Source organism: Myotis yumanensis, unplaced genomic scaffold, assembly GCF_028538775.1.
Source record: "Myotis yumanensis isolate MYYU_CA2020_CCGP unplaced genomic scaffold, mMyoYum1.0.hap1 SCAF_4, whole genome shotgun sequence".
Taxonomy (NCBI): domain Eukaryota; kingdom Metazoa; phylum Chordata; class Mammalia; order Chiroptera; family Vespertilionidae; genus Myotis; species Myotis yumanensis.
In genome coordinates this window covers 76354960-76377322 of record NW_027223755.1, presented here as the reverse complement: position 1 = coordinate 76377322, position 22363 = coordinate 76354960, and the positions used below count along the sequence as shown (strand labels likewise).

At 40.1% G+C, this 22363-nt stretch overlaps 1 protein-coding gene across 4 annotated transcripts in view; it reads right to left on the bottom strand.

Moving 5' to 3' along the window:
- MEGF10 (multiple EGF like domains 10) overlaps window positions 1–22363 on the bottom strand; it is a 369913-nt gene that overhangs the window by 254372 nt on the left and 93178 nt on the right. The gene's annotated exons all lie outside the window — the stretch shown is intronic.

The following is a 22363-nucleotide window of genomic DNA, read 5'->3' as shown; positions in this document are numbered from 1 at the left end:
GTGAGTGGCCAGATTATTATGACCACCCCATCAGTACTTCGTTGGGCCACCTTTTGCCTTCAAAACTGTGGCGATTCTTCTTGGCATTGACTCCATGAGATGTTGAAAGGTGATGCGAGGAATCTGACACCATGCCTGATGAATAGCACTGTCCAGTTCTGTGAGATTTGATGGTTGTGGAAACAGCTGCCTGATGGCTCTTTTCACTTCATCCCACAAATGCTCAATTGGATTGAGATCTGGTGATTGTGGGGGCCGCCTAAGCGAAGTCTCCCTCATGTTTTTGAAACCACTCCTGCACAATACAAGCACCGTGGCATGGCGCATTTTCTTGTTGGAAGAAGCCATCTCCATTGGGATACACCATCAACATTATAGGATGAACTTGATCAGCAACGATACTTAGGTATGTTGTGCTATTCAGACGTTGTTCCACATGAATTAAAGGGCCCAAACCATGCCAGGAAAACATGCCCCAAACCAAAACACTGCCCCCACCAGCTTGAAGGGTTGTACTCATGCATGTGGGGTGCATGCTTTCATGCTGTTTCCGCCAAATTCTTACTCTGACATCTGCATGATGCAACTGGAAACGTGATTCATCGGACCACATGACTTTTTTCCAATGTTCGACTGTCCAATCCTTGTGTTCCTGTGCGAATTGGAGACATTTTATCTTGGTAACTGCAGACAGCAAAGGTGTTTGAACAGGCCTTCGGCTTCCATATCCCATATGATGCATGTACGGCTAAATTTGCCTACAAAGGTCAGGTGGTCATAATAATCTGGCCACTCAGGTTATATATATATCCCACGTTCAAAGGCTGTTAAATCGTGTTGTTTACCCATATCTTCAGAAAAAAATCACTTCTACTGCTGTGGTAAACAACCTGCTTCCCTATTTATAATGGTCTGGCCCTCTAGCAACTTCAGCGCAAAATTATAGCTAATTTGCCTACAAACGTCAGGTGGTCAAAATAATCTGGCCACTCAGTGTATTTTACTATCATCAAGGGTCTTGAGATTATTTACTTCTACAGCATCCATATGATGGAAAACTATAGAATGGTATGCTGTTGTACATCTCAATTTGATATTAAACAATATACTAATAGCACAAAATTAACTATGATGGAAGTATTTACACCACAGAAGTTGGCAATGCTAAAATTAGGGCTTAATGTATTGTTTTGTTGACTGCGTTGAACAGGAATTACTATGGCCAGTAGGCCAAATTGAGCCTGTCACTAATTTTTATAATTAAAAATGTATTGGAACATGGCCACACCTATTTGTTTGCATATTGTCTATGGCTTCTTTTGTGCTATAATGGAAGAATTTAATAGTTCCAATAGGTACCACATGGCCCAAAAAACCGAAAATATTTTCTATCTGGCCCTTACAGAAAGTTTGCCAACTCATGGTCTAGATTTAAGAAAATGAAGGAGAAAATGTTAGCAATGTAGATTAATCTTAAAAGTGCATTGTGTCTGTAGTTGCTACATTGTGAATGGCACAAAAATATTTAAGAAATAATCTTCCAAAATTTAAAAACTATAACCTGATTCAGCAAAGAACTCACATCATTGACAAATAAGTCACAATTGAACATTGTGTCTCTCATTTCACTTCCTTATTCATTAATGTAAATAAAAATATCTACCTACATTCATATGAAAGTACACTCACCAACTGTGACCAGAGATTGCTTATGGATAAGAGTTTGGCAAAAAATCAAGGAAAGCATTCTGTGAAAATCAATTAAATATATGGGGTTTACAATTGTAAATTTCATTACTATTTGTAAATTGCTTGCTAAACATTCTTTATATCAGTAAAATTTATAATATACATATGTGTGTGTTAAACATATTTACCAGCCCCAAACTGGATACACAGCATCTCAATTTCATTTATTAAAAATGTATGCTCTAGTTTAAAGTGAATACAATGGAACCATTATCTATGACACCTATCCAGTTATAAAGCAAGGAACAATGTTTTAATAATTTGGTCAGTTGAGTTCTATTAATAAACATTATGCTATATTTTCCTAACTTTGCCAATATTTTTGTGACCACAGTCTTTTCTTTATTATTAAAAATACTTTTTTAAAAAAATGTATTTTCCCTTTTGATTTGAGATGCGGTCTTTATTATATACTAAATTTCCACATGCAATTTTATCTACTCATTTTTCTAGTTTGTTCCATTAGTCTGTATGTCTAACCATGTGTCAAATATCAAATTGCCCTAATTATAAAGGGTTAACAGTTTGTTATAATGTTTGGTAACTGCATTCTCTCACCCATTTGCTCTTTTTTGTTGGGGTATTTTAGCTATTCTTGTTTATTTGTTCTTTCAGATAAATTTTATAATAAACTTGTCTAGCTCCAGGGGTGGGGGAATCTAATGAGATTCTTATTGGGCTTTAATAAATTTATAAACTAAAATAGGAAAAACAGATATTCAATATGTTGAGTTTTCCTATCCAAGAGCAAGGCATATTTTTTCATTTGTTGAAATTGACTTTTGTAACTTTCAGATGTGTTTTCCTCATACAGGCTTTGGATACTTCTAATCAAGTTTTACCTTGGCACTCTTTTTTTAATATCATGAAAGGGATCCTCTCCTTCATTACATTTTATAATTGTTTTTGTTTCTATTATGAAGGCTACTAATTTTTAATGCTAATTTTATAAGCTGCTACGTTATTAAAATATTTTATTGTTTGAGGTCATTTTAATTAATTCTTTTGAATTTTCCAGATGTAATATTGTGTCATCTGAAAACAGAGTTTTAACTCTTCATTTCCAATTATTATGTCCTCCAATTGCTTTCTCCTATCTAATTACAATGAATAACAGGTTCAAAATAATGTTATATAGGAGCAGAAATTGTGTTACTGATTCATGTTTAGTCCCTGACTTATGTAGGAAAGTCTTAATGTCTTCTCATTAAGCCACATGTGAGGCTGAGGCCATTATTCAGCCTACTACACTTCATAAACTGTGTGTGTTCAATTCCCAGTTGAGGCACATATCTAGGTTGGAGGTTCAATCCCCAATCAGGAGCTAACTGATCAATGTTTCTCTCTCATACACATCAATGTTTTTCTCTCTCCCTTTAAAAAAATATCCTCAGGTGAGAATTAAGTAAATTAGTAAATATGAATAAAGTCTATTTAAAAGAGTTAAAACAAACTGAGGCATCACTTTGCTCCTATAATTTTGGCAGACATTGGAAAGCTGGGTCATGCCAAGTGTTGGTGGAGAGGTGGGGATATCATGCTTATTGGTGAGCACGTAGACAGATGCACATTCTGTAGCACAGTCTGGTGAATCTTGATGTCATTTGGTCCAATTAGGTAGCACATATCTAGAGCCCATCCCTGAGTATCTATCACAAAGGTAGTCTCTCACACGTCTATAAGGGGACATACAGGTGGATATTTCCATGTAGTTTATAAAAACAGAATTGGAGGCTATCTGGGTGCTCATTATCTGGAATAGGGGAGGAGAAGGTGGATGGATGAAGTATAGTGACAGTAGCAGTTAGAAGACCACAGACCTTTAATATAACAAGTATATTAAAAACACACTGAAAAAAGAAAGATATAGAATGAGGACCTGAACACAGTATCACTAAAAGTAAATTTTGAATATATGTACTCCCAAAGAATACATACAAATAAAAGAATCTACATTAAATACATTGGAATAGTTCCCTATATGGGAGGAAGAAAGTGGGGGTAAAGATGTGAATAAAATTTTTAATGAAGAAAAATAACTAAATTAAATAACATCTTTGTATAAACCAATGGTAGTATTATGCCATAAACTGAGGAATGTGGTTAATTTAAACTTTTGCCCCTGAGATCCAACCAAACAAAGATAGATGATAGATGATAGATAGATAGATAGATAGATAGATAGATAGATAGATAGATAAAGAAACCATTCTCTTTCCCATTATGGACACTGAAATACCACCACTACCACTACCACCCTAGAGAGTTCCATTATCAACCCATTTGACCTTAGTCTTATATGAACTTTGAAGCTCTTTACACAAAGACTTTTCTTTCAGGATGTAAATACCATCCATCCAATCATCCACCCTCACCTCAGTAGGTCCTCTCTCACTTTTCACACCTGGTGCTGCAATTTCTGATGGCTCCCCTGCTCATTACAACCTAATATGAACTATCCAAATGGAATAATAAGGAAGGGTCTTCTTACATAGGGGGAGGGAGCACTATAGAAAGAAATAACAGCATGTGCAAATGTAAGGAGGCAGATAGAACACAGCTGGAGAACTGCATTTAGACCATTTAGAATCCTAGCAATACCATAGTTTAAAATGAGAAATGGGAGCTCTTATAGATAATCTGCAGAGGGAGACAAGGTCAGACCAACTCACAGATGATCATAGGTGAGGCCAAGGAGTTTGAATTTAGACCCGAGGCAAACTCAGAGCCACTGAAGAATGTGAAGCAAGGAAGAGAGCGACTTGATTGGATATGTGTTTAGAACAATTACTCTAACAGCAATATAAAGAAAAAAGGGGGCAGGAAGGAGGGAATCAGGTAGAAGGATCTTGCAGTATTCCTGCTAGACCTTTTAAGAATTTACAAAAGATCACAGTAGCCTGGCTCTCTTAGTGGATTAGGCATACAACTATAAAATCAGAGGACTAGATAAAATGGTCCCTCCCAGCTCTGTGATTTTTAAAATCCCACTTGTTTCAGACTCATTCAAAGAAGAGAGTGATGAGGCATAAGCAGAGAAATTTGCAAATTTTTGATCAATATGCAGAACTCATTCAGGAGACAGGAGGCATTAAAGGCTATATGTGATGCTGATTGCCTAGATAATTCTCTGTGATCAAGCACACTTTACAATTAATGACGATTTTTTAAATTCAGGTGAGATATGCTATTTTAAAAAGTTTTAGTGTTTGAAATTTTATGGGAAAATTGTTGAATTTAATGCTGCATATTCTAAACAGGAGCAGAAAGATTTTAACTTCACTGGAGTCACTCCTGCATCGCCAATCCTGATAAGATTGGATTTGATAGGAAAATCTAGGTCATTGCCATGACAATTACTAGGCTTCGTCTTAGTTCCACTTAGGCTTTATATAACTCCAATCAGACAACAAGCAGAGGGCTGTGAAAGGCGGAGATGGATGCTCACCTCTGCTTTTTGTTATCAGAGTGTTCTGTTCCAACAGTAATGCCACATGACATTAAACCACTGGTTCTCAACCTTGGCCACATGTTAAAATCACCTAAGTGTGGCTCAGTGGTTGAGCATCGACCTATGAACCAGAGGTCATGGTTTGATTCCTGGTCTGGGCACAAGCCCAGCTTGTGGGCTTGATCCCCAGTAGGGGGTGTGCAGAAGGCAACCAATTGATGATTCTCTCATCATTAATGTTTTTATCTCTCTCTCCCTCTCCCTTTCACTCTCTGAAGTCAATAAAAACATTTTTTAAAAATTACCTGAGGCTCTTTTACAAAATACTGGTGCCTAGGCCCTATCCCTAGAGTTTCTGATTTAATTGGTCTAGACTAGAGTGAGAAGGCTTCAAAATATTGCCAGGTCATTGTACTGTGTAGCCAGGGTTAAGAACTACTGTGCTAGGCAATTACCAAGGTAATTCTCAAGGTGCTGCCCAGGCATGGCTATAAGTTGGGGATATTCTTTAAGAGACTAGCAGTCTGGATTCTTGTATGTTGGGATTATTTCCTGGTTTGGCAAAAAATAATAGAATTATCACATTGAAAATAAGTCAGTGCTCTCACTGGTGCATTTAAAAGGCCCCAGTGTGTTGCCCTAGCCAGGGCAACGTCGTACTGTACGCCAAAAAGTTGCAGGTTTGAATCCTGTAGGGAACCTTATCAACCGATTGATGTTTCTCTCTATTTTTCCATTCATTTCCAGAGAGAGTGGAAGAGAGTGGGAGAGACAGAAAGAGAGAAACATCGATGTGAGAGAGACACATCAATTGGCTACCTCCTGCACACATTCCGACCAGGGCTCAGGCCTCTCTCTAAAACAATCAAACAAGCAAACAAAACCAATAAAAACATATCCTTGGGTGAGGATTAAATAATAATTAAAAATTAAGGGCCCTGGTGTTTTCATAAACACTGTTTGGTGATTTTATAGAATTTTAAAAAATGGAACATGGGGAAGTAGAGGGAAAGGGAAGGGAGGGAGGAAATGCAGAGATCCCGCCAAGAGGGTTCTCACTTAAGAGTTGAAGAACCTTTGGGTTTAAGAAGCTGGGCCCAATGTAAGAAAATGGCAGTTGTGAAGGACACCACCTGCTTCTATCATGTTCTTGGGATACTTTGGGTTCTATCATAATTATAGTCTTCTACATTTATAACAGAATTGCCAGATATTTTTTTTTCTTAAGGAGCATGGGTTATAATATTGCCAAGTGATCTCTCTCTCTCTCTCTCTTTCTCTCTCTCTCTCTTGCTCTCTCTCTTTCTCTCTTGTCTTTTGTTTGGTTTGGTTTGACTTGGTTTGGTTTTTTAAGAAGTCCCAAACCAATAGCAGACTTTTATTGCATCTTATTTTTATTGTTGTCAATCCTCACTCAAGGATATTTTTCCATTCATTTCCAGAGAGAGTGGAAGAGAGTGGGAGAGACAGAGAGAGAGAAACATCGATGTGAGAGAGACATATCAACTGACTACCTCCTGCACACATTCCAACCAGGGCTCAGGCTGGAGCCTGCAACCAAGGTGCACGCCCTTGATCAGAATCGAACCCAGGCCCTTCAGTTCACAGGCTGACACTCTATCCACTGAGCCAAACTGGCTACGGCTTTGATTGCATCTTTAAAATAACACAAATTGGTCTTAGGAATCATCCGCCATCTTGTTTCCCTACTGGACAATTCATAGATCTTATTCATCAGCCATCTGCACTGTTCCTTTTCCAGAGATACACACCAACCAAAGTTTTTCTGATATTTTTGCTTTTAACTGTTGTGGGTGAATCAAAGCAGCTGAATCAAAGTAGCTAAATTTGATACAAATTTAATATCATTTCCTTCAAGACTTAACTCATCTTTAAGGTTTTGAAATACCAAACAAGCAACAGCTGTCCTCATTCAAACTCTGCAAATATATTTTTTACCCAAGAAATTCTGGTTTTAAATAAGAGACCCATTCCAATAATGATGTTATGGGAAGTGAGAATACATAGATCTCACCCATAACAGAAGCCCAGTATCTCACCTTTGACCATGTTCTATGAATGACTATAAACAGTCCGAACTGTAGGTAGGTCCTTTCTGTTTCCCCATTGCTATAGACTGAAGGTTTGCATCTCGCTCAAATAGATTAAAATCTAATCCTCAATATGGGGGTACTTGGAGGTGGGGCCTTTGTGAAGTGATTAGGTCATGAGGGTGGAACTCTCATAAATGGGAGCTCATCCAAGCACAGGATATCCACATCTGATTACTTAGGATGGTCTTCATTCTCACAGTAGATGTGGTAAAGAGCTTCTTGATATTAATATAGGTAGGGATCTTATTTATGGTATACTTTCTTTTATGTCACTGTAAAAAATAGTATATGCAATATAATTATATAGAAATATAATTATATATTGCTTTCCTAGCACTGCCATAACAATGTACCATAAACTGAGTGACTTAGAACAACAGAAATTGTTGTCTCACAGTTCTAGAGGTCAGAAGTCTGAAAGCAAGGTGTCAGGAGGGCCATACTCTCCCTGAAACCCACAGGAATCCTTTCTTACCTCTCCCTGGCTTCTGGTGGTTTGCTAGAAATCTTTGGTGTTTTTTGGCTTACAGCTAACTTCCTTGTCACATAGTATTCTGTGTGTGTGTGTGTGTTTGTGTGTGTGTGTGTGTGTATCTTCACATAGCTGTCTTCTTATGAGGACACCAGTCATATTGGATTAGGGGCTTATCCTACTCCAAAATGAGTTTATCTTAACTAATTATATCTGTAATAACCCTATTTCCAAATATGTTCACATTCTAAAGTAGTAGGAGTTAAGATTTCAACATGTATTTTTTTAAATTAAATTTATTTGAGTGACATTGGTTGACATGATCATATAGTTTTCAGGTGTCAACATATCTTTTTGAGGGACACAATTCAAACCATAACAATATAGAAATAGGTTATTTAGGGGTTTTTTTAGGTACAAAATCTAATTTTTTAAAGAAATTGTTTCATTAAGTTCTACATGTCAAGATACCATTTGATGAAGCCATTACATTTGTAGTGCTCTTTTCAAAAGGCCTAAAGATGAGGTGAATCTCTGCAATAAAGAGAACTCCTTGACTAAAAGAATATGCCCTTAGGACTATCCTATCTAATAAAGAGGGAATATGCTAATTGACCCTCACACCATCGCAAAAATGGTGGCACCCACAGTCAGTAAGGAGGGAATATGCTAATTGACTGCCCCACCCTCAAAGATGGCGACACCCACAGCCACAAGATGGCGAGCAGGGGAGGGCAGTTGGGGGTGATCGGGCTGGTAGGCAGGCAAGCAGTTGGGAGCCAGCAGTCCCGGATTGTGAAAAGGATGTCCGACTGCCAGTGGGATCAGGCCTAAACCGACAATTGGACATCCCCCGAGGGGTCCCAGATTGGAGAGGGTGCAGGCTGGGCTGAGGGAAACCCCCCCACCCCAGTGCACTAATTTCATGCACCGGGCCTCTAGTTTCTCTATAATTGATCTTCCTTTTCATTAAAGCAAAAGAGAAAAAGAAAGGAAATGTCTCATTATTTTTTACCAAACTTTAGTTGGGAGTTTATCTGAAAACCTTGAGTCATTGGAAAGAAGAATGTTTTTAGGGACTGTGCCGCACCAGCATGGCCAAGGTGAACCTGAGGAGGGGTGGTGAAGGATTGAAGAAAAGACAGACAAGAAAATACAGCTGGGCCAAAGCCGGTTTGGCTCAGTGGATGGAGCGTCGGCCTGTGGACTGAAGGGTCCTGGGTTCGATTCCGGTCAAGGGCATGTACCTGGGTTGCGGGCACATCCCCGGTGGGAGATGTGCAGGAGGCAGCTGATCGATGTTTCTCTCTCATCGATGTTTCTGGCTCTCTATCTCTCTCCCTTCCTCTCTGTAAAAAATCAATAAAATATATTTTAAAAAAAAAAAAAAGAAAAGAAAATACAGCTGGGGCTCGGTGGATCTCCTGTGCTTGGATGAGAACACAAAAGACCCAGCCTGCAAGCTGATGCTTTATTTTTTTTTATTTATTTTTTTTTTTTATTGCTTAAAGCATTACAAAGGGTATTACATATGTGTCCTTTTTTCCCCCCCACCCTTGACAAGCCCCTGCCCTCCCTTACCCCCCAGTGTCTTATGTCCATTAGTTATGGTTATATGGATGCATACAAGTCCTTCAGTTGATCTCTTACTCCCCTCCCTCCTGTCCCCCAACCCTCCCTGGCCTTACCACTGAAGACCAACAATCGGTTTGAGGCAGCTCTGCCACTGTATTTATTATTGTTCAAAAGTTTGTAATGGTCTTAATTATCCATGAAAGAATGAGATCATGTGGTATTTTTCCTTCATTGACTGGCTTGTTTCACTTAGCATAATACTCTCCAGTTCCATCCATGCTGTTGCAAATGGTAAGAGTTCCTTCTTTTTAACAGCAGCATAGTATTCCATCGTGTAGATGTACCACAGTTTTCTAATCCAATCATCTACTGATGGGCACTTAGGCTGTTTCCAGATCTTAGCTATGGTGAATTGTGCTGCTATGAACATCTGGGTGCATATATCCTTTCTGATTGGTGTTTCTGGTTTCTTGGGATATATTCCTAGAAGTGGGATCACAGGGTCAAATGGGAGTTCCATTTCCAATTTTTTGAGGAACCTCCATACTGCCTTCCATAGTGGCTGCACCAGACTGCATTCCCACCAGCAGTGCACAAGTGTTCCTTTTTCTCCACATCCTCTCCAGCACTTGTCGTTTGTTGATTTGTTGATGATGGCCATTCTGACAGGTGTGAGATGGTACCTCATTGTTGTTTTGATTTGCATCTCTCGGATGATTAGTGACTTTGAGCATGTTTTCATATGTCTCTTGGCTTTCTGAATGTCCTCTTTTGAAAGGTGTCTATTTAGATCCTTTGCCCATTTTTTGATTGGATTGTTTATCTTCTTTTTGTTAAGTTGTATGAGTTCCCTATAAATTTTGGAGATTAAGCCCTTATCAGATATGACGTTGGCAAATATGTTTTCCCACGAGGTGGGTTTTCTTGTTGTTTTGTTGATGGTTTCTTTTGCTGTGCAGAAGCTTTTTATTTTGATGTAGTCCCATTTGTTCATTTTCTCTTTAGTTTCAACTGCCCTAGGAGCTGTATCAGTGAAGAAATTGTTTTGGCATATGTCTGAGATTTTGTTGCCTTTGTATTCTTCTAGAATTTTTATGGTTTCCTGTCGTACATTTAAGTCCTTTATCCATTTTGAGTTTATTCTTGTGTATGGTGTAAGTTGGTGGTCTAGTTTCATTTTCTTGCATATGTCTGTCCAGTTTTCCCAACACCATTTATTGAAGAGACTATCTTGGCTCCATTGTATGTTCATGCCTCCTTTGTCAAAAATTAATTGAGCATATTGGTTCGGGCTAATTTCTGGACTCTCTATTCTATTCCACTGATCTATATGTCTGTTCTTGTGCCAGTACCAGGCAGTTTTGAGAACAGTGGCTTTGTAATACAGCTTGATATCTGGCATTGAGATCCCACCTACTTTGTTCTTTCTCAGGATCGTTGCAGCTATTCGGGGTCTTTTTTTATTCCAGATGAATTTTTGGAGAGTTCGTTCTAGATCTTTGAAGAAGGCCATTGGTATTTTAATGGGAAGTGCGTTGAATGTATAGATTGCTTTGGGTAGTATGGACATTTTAATGATGTTGATTCTACCAATCCAAGAACATGGTATGTTCTTCCATCTGTTTATGTCTTCCTCTATCTCTTTTTTCAACGTCCTGTAGTTTTCTGAGTAGAGGTCTTTAACCTCTTTAGTTAAGTTTATTCCTAGGTATCTTAATTTTTTGGTGCGATGGTAAATGGGATTGTTTTTCTGATCTCCCTTTCTGAAAGTTCACTATTGGTGTATAGAAATGCCTCGGATTTCTTGGGGTTAATTTTGTATCCTGCTACATTGCCAAATTCATGTATTAAGTCTAGTAGCTTTTTGATGGAGTCTCTAGGGTTTTGTATGTATAATATCATGTCATCTGCAAATAAGGACAGTTTTACTTCCTCTTTTCCAATTTGGATGCCTTTTATTTCTTCTTCTTGCCTAATTGCAATGGCTAATACTTCCAGTACTATGTTGAACAGGAGTGGTGAGAGTGGGCATCCCTGTCTTGTTCCTGTTCTTAGGGGAAATGGTGTTAGTTTTTGTCCATTGAGTATGATGTTGGCTGTGGGCCTGTCATATATGGCTTTTATTATGTTGAGGTATGATCCTTCTATTCCCACCTTTCTGAGAGTTTTTATCAAAAATGGGTGTTGGATTTTGTCGAATGCTTTTTCTGCATCAATTGATATGACCATGTGGTTTTTTTCTTTCAATTTGTTTATGTGATGTATCACATTTATTGATTTATGGATGTTGTACCATCCTTGCATCTCTGGGATGAATCCTACTTGGTCATGGTGTATGATCCTTCTGATGTACTGCTGGATCCGATTTGCTAAGATTTTGTTGAGGATTTTGGCATCTATGTTCATGAGGGATATTGGCCTGTAATTCTCTTTCATTGTGATGTCTTTACCTGGTTTTGGTATTAGGGTGATGCTGGCTTCATAGAATGAGCTTGGAAGCGTTCCTTCCTCTTGAATTTTTTGTAGTAGTCTGAGGAGGGTAGGTTTTAGTTCTTCCTTGAATGTTTGGTAGAACTCCCGTGAAGCCGTCTGGCCCTGGGCTTTTGTTTGCTGGAAGCTTTCTGATGACTGCTTCAATTTCTTCCATAGTTATTGGCCTATTGAGGTTTTTAGATTCTTCCTGATTGAGTTTTGGAATGTTGTATTTTTCTAGGAATTTGTCCATTTCCTCCAGGTTGTCTAGTTTGTTGGAGTAGAGTTGCCCGTAGTATTGTTTAACAATCATTTGTATTTCTGTGTGGTCTGTTGTTATTTCGCCTCTATCATTTCTGATTTGGTTTATTTGGGACCTCTCTCTTTGCTTCTTGGTGAGCCTGGCTAGGGGTTTGTCAATCTTGTTTATCCTTTCAAAGAACCAGCTCTTGGTTTCATTGATTTTCTGTATTGTTTTTTTGGTCTCTATTTCATTGATTTCTGCTCTAATCTTTATTATCTCCTTCCTTCTGCTCACTCTGGGGTTTTCTTGTTGCTCTCTTTCTAATTCTTTGAGTTGTAGAGTTAGATGATTGACTACCATTTTTTCTTGTTTTTTGAGATAGGCCTGTAGAGCTATAAACTTTCCTCTCAGGACTGCTTTCATTGTGTCCCAGAGGTTTTGGATTGTTGTGTTTTCATTGTCATTAGTGTCCAGGATGTTTTTAATTTCTTCTTTGATGTCATCGGTAACCCAATCAATATTTAATAACATGCTATTCAGCTTCCAAGTGTTTGAGTATTTTGGGTTGTTTTTATTGTAGTTTATTTCTAACATTATGCCATCGTGGTCTGCGAAGAAGCTTTTTATGATCTCAATCTTCTTGAATTTGTGGAGACTTTGCTTGTGACCCAATATGTGGTCTATTTTTGAATATGTCCCATGAGCACCTGAGAGGAATGTATATTCCGCAGCTGTGGGGTGAAGTGTTCTGAAGATGTCAATTAAGTCCATCTGATCTAGTGAGTCATTTAGGATTGCTGTTTCTTTGCTGAGTTTTTGTCTAGCGGATTTATCCAGTGATGTCAGTGGTGTATTAAAGTCCCCTACTATGATTGTATTGTTGTCGATCTCTCCCCTGATATCTTCCAGAAGTTTTCTTATGTATGTGGGTGCTCCTGCATTGGGTGCATATATGTTTACCAGGGTTATATCTTCTTGTTGTATTGATCCCTTTAGTATTATGAAGTGGCCTTCCTTATCTCTGGTTATGGCCTTCACTTTGAGATGTATTTTGTCAGATATAAGTATTGCTACCCCAGCTTTCTTTTCCTTTCCATTTGCGTGAAAGACATTTTTCCATCCCTTCACTTTCAGTCTGTGTGAGTCCCTTCTAATGAGGTGGGTCTCTTGTAGACAGCAGATGTATGGGTCATGTTTTTTTATCCATTCAGCCACTCGATGTCTTTTGGTTGGAGCATTTAGTCCATTTACATTTAAAGTTATTATTGAAAGGTACTTGTTTGTAGCCATTTCTTTTTGTGTGTGTGTGTGTGTGTGTGTGTGGCTGTTTTCTTTCTGAGCTTGATATTTCTTCTTTTTACACCAGTCCCTTTAGCATTTCTTGCATGGCTGGCTTGGTGGTGATAAACTCCCTTAGCCCTTTTTTGTCTGTGAAGCTTCTTATTTCCCCTTCAATTTTGAATGATAGCCTTGCTGGATAGAGTATTCTTGGATTCAGTCCTTTGCTTTGCATCACTTTGTAGATTTCCGTCCATTCTTTTCTGGCCTGATGTGTTTCTGTTGAGAAATCATTTGATAATCTAATGGGAGATCCCTTGTATGTTACTTTCCGTCTCTCTCTTGCAGCCTGTAAGATTCTCTCTTTATCCTGAACATTTGCCATGGTAATTATGATGTGTCTTGGTGTGGGTCTTTTCGGGTTCACCTTGTTTGGGACTCTCTGGGCTTGTGTGACTTTTTTCTTCCCCACCTCAGGGAAGTTTTCTGATATTATTTCTTCAAATAGGTTTTCTAATCCATGTTCATCTTTCTGTTGTTCTGGCACCCCTATTATTCGTATGTTGTTTCGTTTCATGTTGTCCCAAAGCTCCCTTAGGCTCTCCTCCTGTCTTTTAATTTTTTTCTCCATTTGCCGTACAGTTTGAGTGTGTTTTGCTTCCTTGTCTTCTAATTCACTAATTCGGTCCTCCGCTTCTCCCAGTCTACTGTTGATACTTTCAATGGAGTTTTTTATTGAAGCTATGTCGCTCTTCATTTCTTCTTGGGACTTACTTAAGTTGTTGATTTTTTCATCTGTTTCTTCTAGCTTCTTGCATAAGTAGTTGAGTTTTTCATCTGTTTCTTCTTGCTTCTTGAACATCCGGTGCATGTACTCTAGGAACCTTATTCTGAATTCTTTTTCCATCATGTTGCATATCTCTGTCTCACTTAGCTGCTTTTCTGGCGAGTCCTCCTTTTCTTTCCTTTGGGGGTTTCTTTGCCTACCCATGTTTGATCTCGCTGACATATGTAGATGTTGAGATGTTCAGTGGCTGCTCCCTGGGTGGCAGGGGCTCCTTGGGTTGTGGTTGCTGCTCAGATGGTTGCGGTAGCAGCTGCTTTCCAGTTGGCAGCAGCTCCTCTGGTGGGTGTTGTTCACAGCTGTGTTGGCTCTTCTGGCTGGTGGGGGGAGGCTTCACGTACAGCTGTTGTTCCACAGACAGAGGGTGTGGTGATCAGGAGGCTGTGGTGATCAGGAGGCTGTGGTGATCAGGGGGCTGCTGTTGCTTGGATCTGCGGTCTGGGAAACGCTCCTCTCTTACCAGCACTGCATGATCTGGGAAACGCTCCTCTCTTATGGGCACTGCATGGTCCGGTCAGTTCCTCAGGATGCCCCCTTTAGTCTCAGTTCTCCGCAATCACAAAATCCAAATCTCAAATCTCCTGGCGCCAGCAAACCCGCGGAACTCCTTACCCGGGTCAGGGTCTGTGTCTGTCCCAAGAGACGCGGCTGTCTGCCATGCGGTCTCCCTCCGACCCTCTGGGCTCAGGTCTGGCAAACTTTCCTGCCCAGATCCCTGGTTTTTAACCTTTCCAGGGGAGGTCTGCCCTTCCCGGCTGCAAACCGTCTCACCAGCTGAGTAAATTTGCCAGTTCGGGGTGGGTGTTATTAGTTTCAGCTGCTTACTCCGTTTGCTCCGGGACAAGACCTGGGACGCGTCTGCCTATATCGCCGCCATCTTGCTTCTCTGATGCTTTATTTTATAATCTGATTAAAACAAGGGTAGATTAACATGTATATAAATGTTCTTGTTTTGGCAACACTTGCTGCACCTCCTACAGCCCATTAGCTACTTGGGAAAGAATTAGGGAGGGCTACAAGGTCAGGCTTAATTATGCTAGGAGAGCTCTGCTCTCCAGGCTGGGACTTGCTTGTGGCCCTGCCACAGGTCACCCCAAGGCATGACCCTAGAGCTGCTCCCTACAAGGGACCATGAAATGTTCCCATCTTTATTAGTGTAAAAGATGAGATTCTAAAAAGAGTGAGGGGGAAAAAGTCACTCTCATTTTTGAAAGCTGGCTTTTTTTTTTTTTCTGTTTTCAGTACTTATGACAACTTGCAACAGAAAGACTTTGATGGTAAAAAGGATGTTATTCCTCAAAGTTTTTATTGGTGAAATGACCCCCATTTTTCTATTCTATTAAATGAAATTCTATCCTTCAATCTATTGAACAAAAAAAAGTGTCTCTATCCAGGATCTAAATGTCATGGAACCAAAGAGAAAAAACTTTAGTATTTTTTCCTCCTTTAATGTAAACTTACACCAAAATAAAAGATATACATATAAAGAGGTAGGTAGGTAGGTAGGTAGGTAAATATCAAAACTCCAAATAAGTATGTTACTTTTCCACTACTTGTTAACAGAATACAACACTCCCCAGACAAGCTGAGAAGACATCGAATATGGAATCTTCATTTCAAAGAAGATTATTAAGGTTTGTCCAGAGAATTGGGATAGAATGTCCTTAACCAGATTGCCTGAGCACTGGATAAGTGTAGTCATGTTCATGCCTTGCAGTGGCAGGTTGTAAGTGACAGGGATCCAACTGAAACCACCATAAGAAAAGGGGGAGAGGGAAGGTTATAACTAAACATGGCAGACAAAGTGGCTCAACAATGTCCCCAGGATTCAGCTCTCTTACACCTTCTTTCCCCTCTGCTTTCTTTCTTTATTTTTAAATATATTTTTATTGATTTTTAGAGAAGAAGGGAGAGGGAAAGAGAGAGAGAAACATCAATGATGAGAGAGAATCATTGATGAGGTGCCTCCTGTATGCCCCCCACTGGGGATCAAGCCCACAACCTAGGCATGTGCCCTGACCGAGAATCAAACCATGACATCCCGGTTCATAGAAGTCAACACTCACCACTGAGCCATGCCAGTCGGGCTCCCCTCTGCTTTTTCTCCCATTAGCTTGCTCTCCACATGGAAACACCTAGCAGGCTTATACCTTCTAGCTTCAAGTCCAACAGAAAGAAAACACATTTCTGTAGTTACAAGAGGGAACTAGGCAACGGAATATGAGTCCATCTTGAGCTGTACCCAAGGGGATGAAAGACCTTATTGGACAGCCTGAGGTCAGTGCCTACTCCAGAGTGAAGATGTTGCATCAATATTACCTGAATTCCAAAGACTGAGTCAAGGGAGAGACTGTGCCCATCCCCAAATCAGGAGCTGTTCCCAGGGGCTCAGAGACAAGGCAGGCAAAATCAATCAATGCTATTTCAAAAGAAGATAAGGAATCCAGCAGAGAAAGAGGTCTACTTGGGAAATGAACTGGACCTTAAGCCTCCACTTTCCAAAGTCATGGTAAATACATAGGATTACATTTTACTTTTCCTGTGGTCCATCAGAAGTAGTAAACTGCTGATACATGCTACAACATGGATGAACCTCAAAAACATACTAAACTAAATAAAAGAAGCCAGATACAAAAGGTCACACATCTGGTTTAATTTATATAAATATCCAGAAGAATGCATATCCATATAGAAAAAAAGCAGATTGGTGGTTATCAGGAATTAGAGTTAGAGGGGAATGGGAATTAACCACTTAATGGGCACAGGGTTTTCTTTCGGGGCAATGATGACAATATTTTGGAACAAGATACAGATAGTGGCTGCACAACATAGTGAATGTACTGAATGCTACTGAATTGTACGCTTTAAGTGGTTAATTTTATGTTATGTGGATGTCACAAGTCACTGTGCAAGACTTACACTGGGTAGAAACCCTGGATTTTCCTTTCTTTCCATCTTTTTTTCTAATCACCTCCTTAAGTGCCAAGGCAGGTTCACAGACCTCTACTTCTTTGCTTCTAAAGCATTCCATCTGCACTCTTGAGAAAGTGGCTTTCCCATCTTTGGCTTCTCCACTCAAGCCAGCCATCCAGAAGCTTCCTGGCCATAAAATTTTAGGTGGTTTTATAGGACTCAGCGCCTGATCACTCACTCACTAACCCCCACCCCACCCACCCCCCGCCTTTCTGCCTCCAGCAAATAGGGGGCTGGGGAGCTTTGCCTAGGTCAGATTCTATTAGTGTGGACCTATGAACCAGGAAGTCACAGTTTGATTCCCTTCATTTTCTGCCTTTTTCGGAGGTGGTTCTGTTTTCAGTAGTAAGAGTTTAGCTTACACTTCATTGATAACTTCCAGTTTCACATTTTGTAAATTCCTGGAGTCTCAGCATGTACAGGCCCCACAACAACCAGCCCAGCAGTGTTTTTAGCAGTCCAGTCATTTGAAGGATGGCTCTGGCAGGTTTGGCTAAAGGCTTTATTTCTGCCAAGTGTCACATCAAATATTTAGACTGAAGTTTCTAAACTCTCCACAGTTACCAGAAAATTAGTTGGAAACCCCAAGGAGTCAAACAGGTTTAGGAATATTGTGTAAATTTTTATCTGAATCCTGCCCATGAAATGTCAACAGTTCAAAGAAAAACGCGAGTAATTGTTTAAGACATACTTTAAGGAGAAAAATAAACTGTTATAGGGGGTATAAATGTCAGTGAATAAATTCAGGGGTGCCAGAAATAAAACTTTATTCTTCTTTAGTAAAACTGCATGTCTATTTAGAAGGCGTGATCTCCCCAGACAGCAGGAAGACTTCTTGTCAGTTGGAGACCTGACCCTTGCCCTAGGGTTGTGTCTAAGTTCCAGGAGGTCAATGTCATGCCAAGTTTCGGAAAGGGAAGCATCTGGTCTTTGGTTGCAGTCCCTACAGGAAGGCTGAGACATCCCCGGATCCCACCCACCCGGCGCTATCTCCTACTTCCACGCTACACATGAAGGTACTGCAATCATTATGTGATTCTCTGTTCGCGGTGGGCATGGGAAGCTGCAGGAACCCACAGAGCTGTCCACACCCTAAAGGCCTGCACTCTGTGCAGACATTCCCTCTCTGGTCTTTCAACCTCTTTAGGACCCTTAGAGTTATAAGGAAACTGATCTCAGATGGCTTCCTCTCTTTCAAGGCTTTTACCACCTTCTCAGGAAGCAGGTGCAGAGACCCTTTCTCTGGAATTCACCAAACTCTCTTCTCCCAGCAACTTCCCTCGATCTCCACCTCCCAACCCTTCTCAGCACCCACACATAACCCCAGCTGAGGAGAGTCTAAACTGCCCAGAACTTCTCAGAGGCTTGAATGGGGGCAAGGGCAGGGACGGGAATAGGAAAAATCAGTGAGTATTTCTAAAAATATATTCATTTAGCTTTGTTGCTTTGAAGATTACAGATTAGAATAACACAATTGTGCATGCTATTCCCCCAATATAGTGGATAAAATCCTGAACAAAAGAATGCACCTGATTTCTAGACATTTACCTGATTCTTACCTCCTACCCAAGCTGGAGCCCTGGCCAACTCCTGGCCATCTCCTTACATTAGCTTCTCTGTTTACAGCCCATATCCATCAAGGGGCTGTATTACCATCCAGGACACCTGCATACCTATGCACTCAAATCTAAACATGGGGGGTGGGGGAGGTAGAAGTGTGCCCTACCTTGAAAAACACTCAAAATAATGGCTTATAGCTGAAGATGATCTTAATACACATTTCAATTTAAGGAGAAGGATTAGGTCCACTGAGCATTTTTTTCCCCACACAGATGCTATGGCATTCAATTCTCTGTATCATAATTTTGATAAGTGCCATGTACTATTATTAAATGTGTCTGTTTGTATTTTGGCGAGGGACAAGAGGATGGTATTTGCTCCCCAACTGGATATTAAACTCCCAGAGGGCTCCTGAGTGTGTGCGTGCGTGTGCGTGTGCGTGTGCATGTGCGTGTGCGTGTGTGTGTGTGTGTGTGTGTGGCTGTTCATTAACAGGCCAGGGAAACTGAACATCTCCTCTTCCCAACACAATGGAAATAGAAATAACAACTGGCACTTGCTCCAATTAGCAGGAGTTCTTGACAATGAGAGCAAGAATCTACAACTACCACATATCCTCATTTTCAGCTGAACCAAGCCCACAGTACTTGTGTGTTTAGTACACTTCCACTGCAAAGAACACAGTTCTAGCAGCAGCTTTGGCAACAAAGACTTAACTCAGTTACTGGCCATGCATATTTCCTACCTTGGACAGCCTGTCCTTTCACTTAGGCACCTGAATGGCAGGGGTCTGCCCACACCAGAGCTGAGAGCTTCGTGTTTTATTTTATTCTGTGTACACAACCTAATGCTCTGTTTATAGAATATGCCTCAAGAAATTCTTGCTAAAGAGGATAGATGAATGAAAATCATACACTATTCAAGCTAAAAGGATCTTGAAAATTAATCAAGAGCCTTTTCTGAAGCCTCCAGGCAGGCCAGACTCAAGCCAACTCAAATAAATGAGAATGTCCTCAATCCCTTTAAACCTCCAGCAAAAATTTCTAAATCGATTTTTATAAAGTAGTATTAATATTGCATTCAACAACTCTATCTGAAACTTTCTCACCACATCTAACATGAACGTGACAAGGAGAAAACACTGACTGGGGACTGCGAGATCTGGTGGGGGCCTGGCTCTGGCTCATGGGGCATGACCTTAGCAGCCTCACGTACCCTCTAGGGATTTTGCACACTTCATCTGTAAAGTTATAGGGGTTGACAAGAGGATCACTAAGCTCACTTACAACTCTAAACTTCTATTAATCCTTATTCTTGATGTGCCTGGATAGGAATACTGAGGCTCTTTTAATATGGCAACTGAACTGTGTGGTATGTAGTCCCTTGCTTTGCTGCTTTAAAAGGATAGAATACAGCTCTGGCTGGTTTTGGTCAGTGGATAGAGCATTGGCCTGTGTACTGAAGGGTCCCAGGTTTGATTCCAGTCAAGGGCACATGACCGGGTTGTGGGCTCCATTCCCAGTAGGGAGCATGCAGGAGGCAGCTGATCAATGAGACTCTCTCATCATTGATGTTTCTATCTCTCTCCCTCTCCTTTCCTCTCTAAGATCAATAAAAACATGTGTGTTTTTTTTAAAAACCGATAGAATACAAATGTTTTCTATTAGTCTCCTGAGAGGACTTAAAGATTAGCATCCCCTCCTGCCACCCCAGAAAGGGAGAATTAGACTTTGGGCTGCTAATGATTCTAGCATCTATTTTTGAGGGGACATTAAAATCTATACTTAAAGAACAACAGACAAAATGTTCAGAAGAGAGGGAGTACCTCTGATAAAAAAAAAAAACTCAGAGAAAGCAGTGGAATTTCCTCCAAAGCTCAAAAAGAAGTCAGGAATCTTGGGCAGGGTGTTTGGAGAGAGGGGTTGGTGAAGGAGCCTGTGAACCTATCCTGAGGCTATTGCCCAAGAATTGAAAGGTAACTAGGAGTTCACAGAGTTGGTGGGAGCCAAGTCATTACCACCAACTTCCCAGACTTCAATTAGGCACTAAACTCTCAAACCTGTGCCCAGGCTCTCCTACCTTGATCCTTCTGGTGGTTGGGCCAGGAGGAGACCATTTTGTCAGCACCCAGCACCTCATGACTGAGCACCCATCAGTGCCACGGACTGTTCAATCTGGACCTGAATACCCTGTGAGGACACTCCCTACACAATGCACCAGGATACAGGAAGCTGGGATAGCTAGTGGGAATGAGGTAAAGAATCTGAGATCTCCTGAGCCAAGCACTGAGAGGGTCTGTGACATCCCCACAGGTTTTGTGGGGCCCAAACCATACACAATTGGGGGGAGGGCTTCTGTTTAATAAAATTAACACAACATTACACATGCAAAATTAGGTAAGAATGTGAATATATATTTAGAATGAGATAAAAAGTTACATTACGCTTTTTTTTTAACTGAAAAGAGCACAAACACCACAAATTTTTTTTAAAAAGTTGTTTTATCCATTAACTGCTGGACATACCTCTATCATATTTATTTTCTACATTTATTGGTTATATAATGTTTGATCACCTCTTCATAGGAAATATTTTATAACATTTCCTACAGGGAAATAAAAAGATAAATAAGTTTTTCCTCTAGTATGGTTGATAAAAAAAAAAAACCAAACATTTTTTTGATAGCTGGAATGCGTAAAACATGATTTCAGCCCTAGCCAGTTTGCTCAGTGGGTTTGATTCTGGTCAAGGGCACATGCCTGGGTTGTGGGTTCAATCCCCAGTAAGGGGCATGCAGGAGGGAGCCGATTAATGATTCTCTCTCATCAATGATGTTTCTCTCTGTCTCTCCCACTCCCTTCCTCTCTGAAATCAATAAAAATATATTTTTTAAAAACAACAAAAAAAATGTGATTTCATACATGGACATCATCAATATTTTGTAGTACTACTATAAATTTGTACCTACAAGTACAGAAATTTCTATCAAAAAAGTAAAAGACTATATATGTTGTGTGTTTATAATTACATATACTGCATTATTAAAAAATACTCTTTATAGGTGAAATCTTTCATTTTAACTGGGCATCAATGGGAACCTAATCCTCTACTTAAAATTGTACATAATAGATATACCCAATAGAAATGAAAACAAGGTCTTGAAGAGCTATTTATACACCATGTTCATAGCATTATTTACAAAGCCAAAAGGTGAAAGTAACCTAAATGTCCATTGATGGATGAATGAATAAACAAAATGTGGCATATCCATACAAAGGAATATTATTCAGCATTAATAAGGAGGGGGCCCTAGCTGGTTTGGCTCAGCGGATAGAGAGTCAGCCTGCAGACCAAAGGGTGCAGTGTTCGATTCTGGTCAAGGGCACATACCTTGGTTGCAGGCTCCTCCCCAGCCTGGGCCCTGGTCTAGGGGCATGCAGGAGGCAACCAATCGATGTGTTTTTCTCATATCAATATTTATCTCTGTCTTTTCCTCTCTTTCCCAGTCTCTCTAAAAAATCAATGGAAAAATATCCTCTGGTGAGGATTTTTTTTAAAAAAAAGGAGATTCTGACACATGCCTCAACATGGATGAACCTTGAAGACATTATGCTAAGTGAAATAAGCTAGTC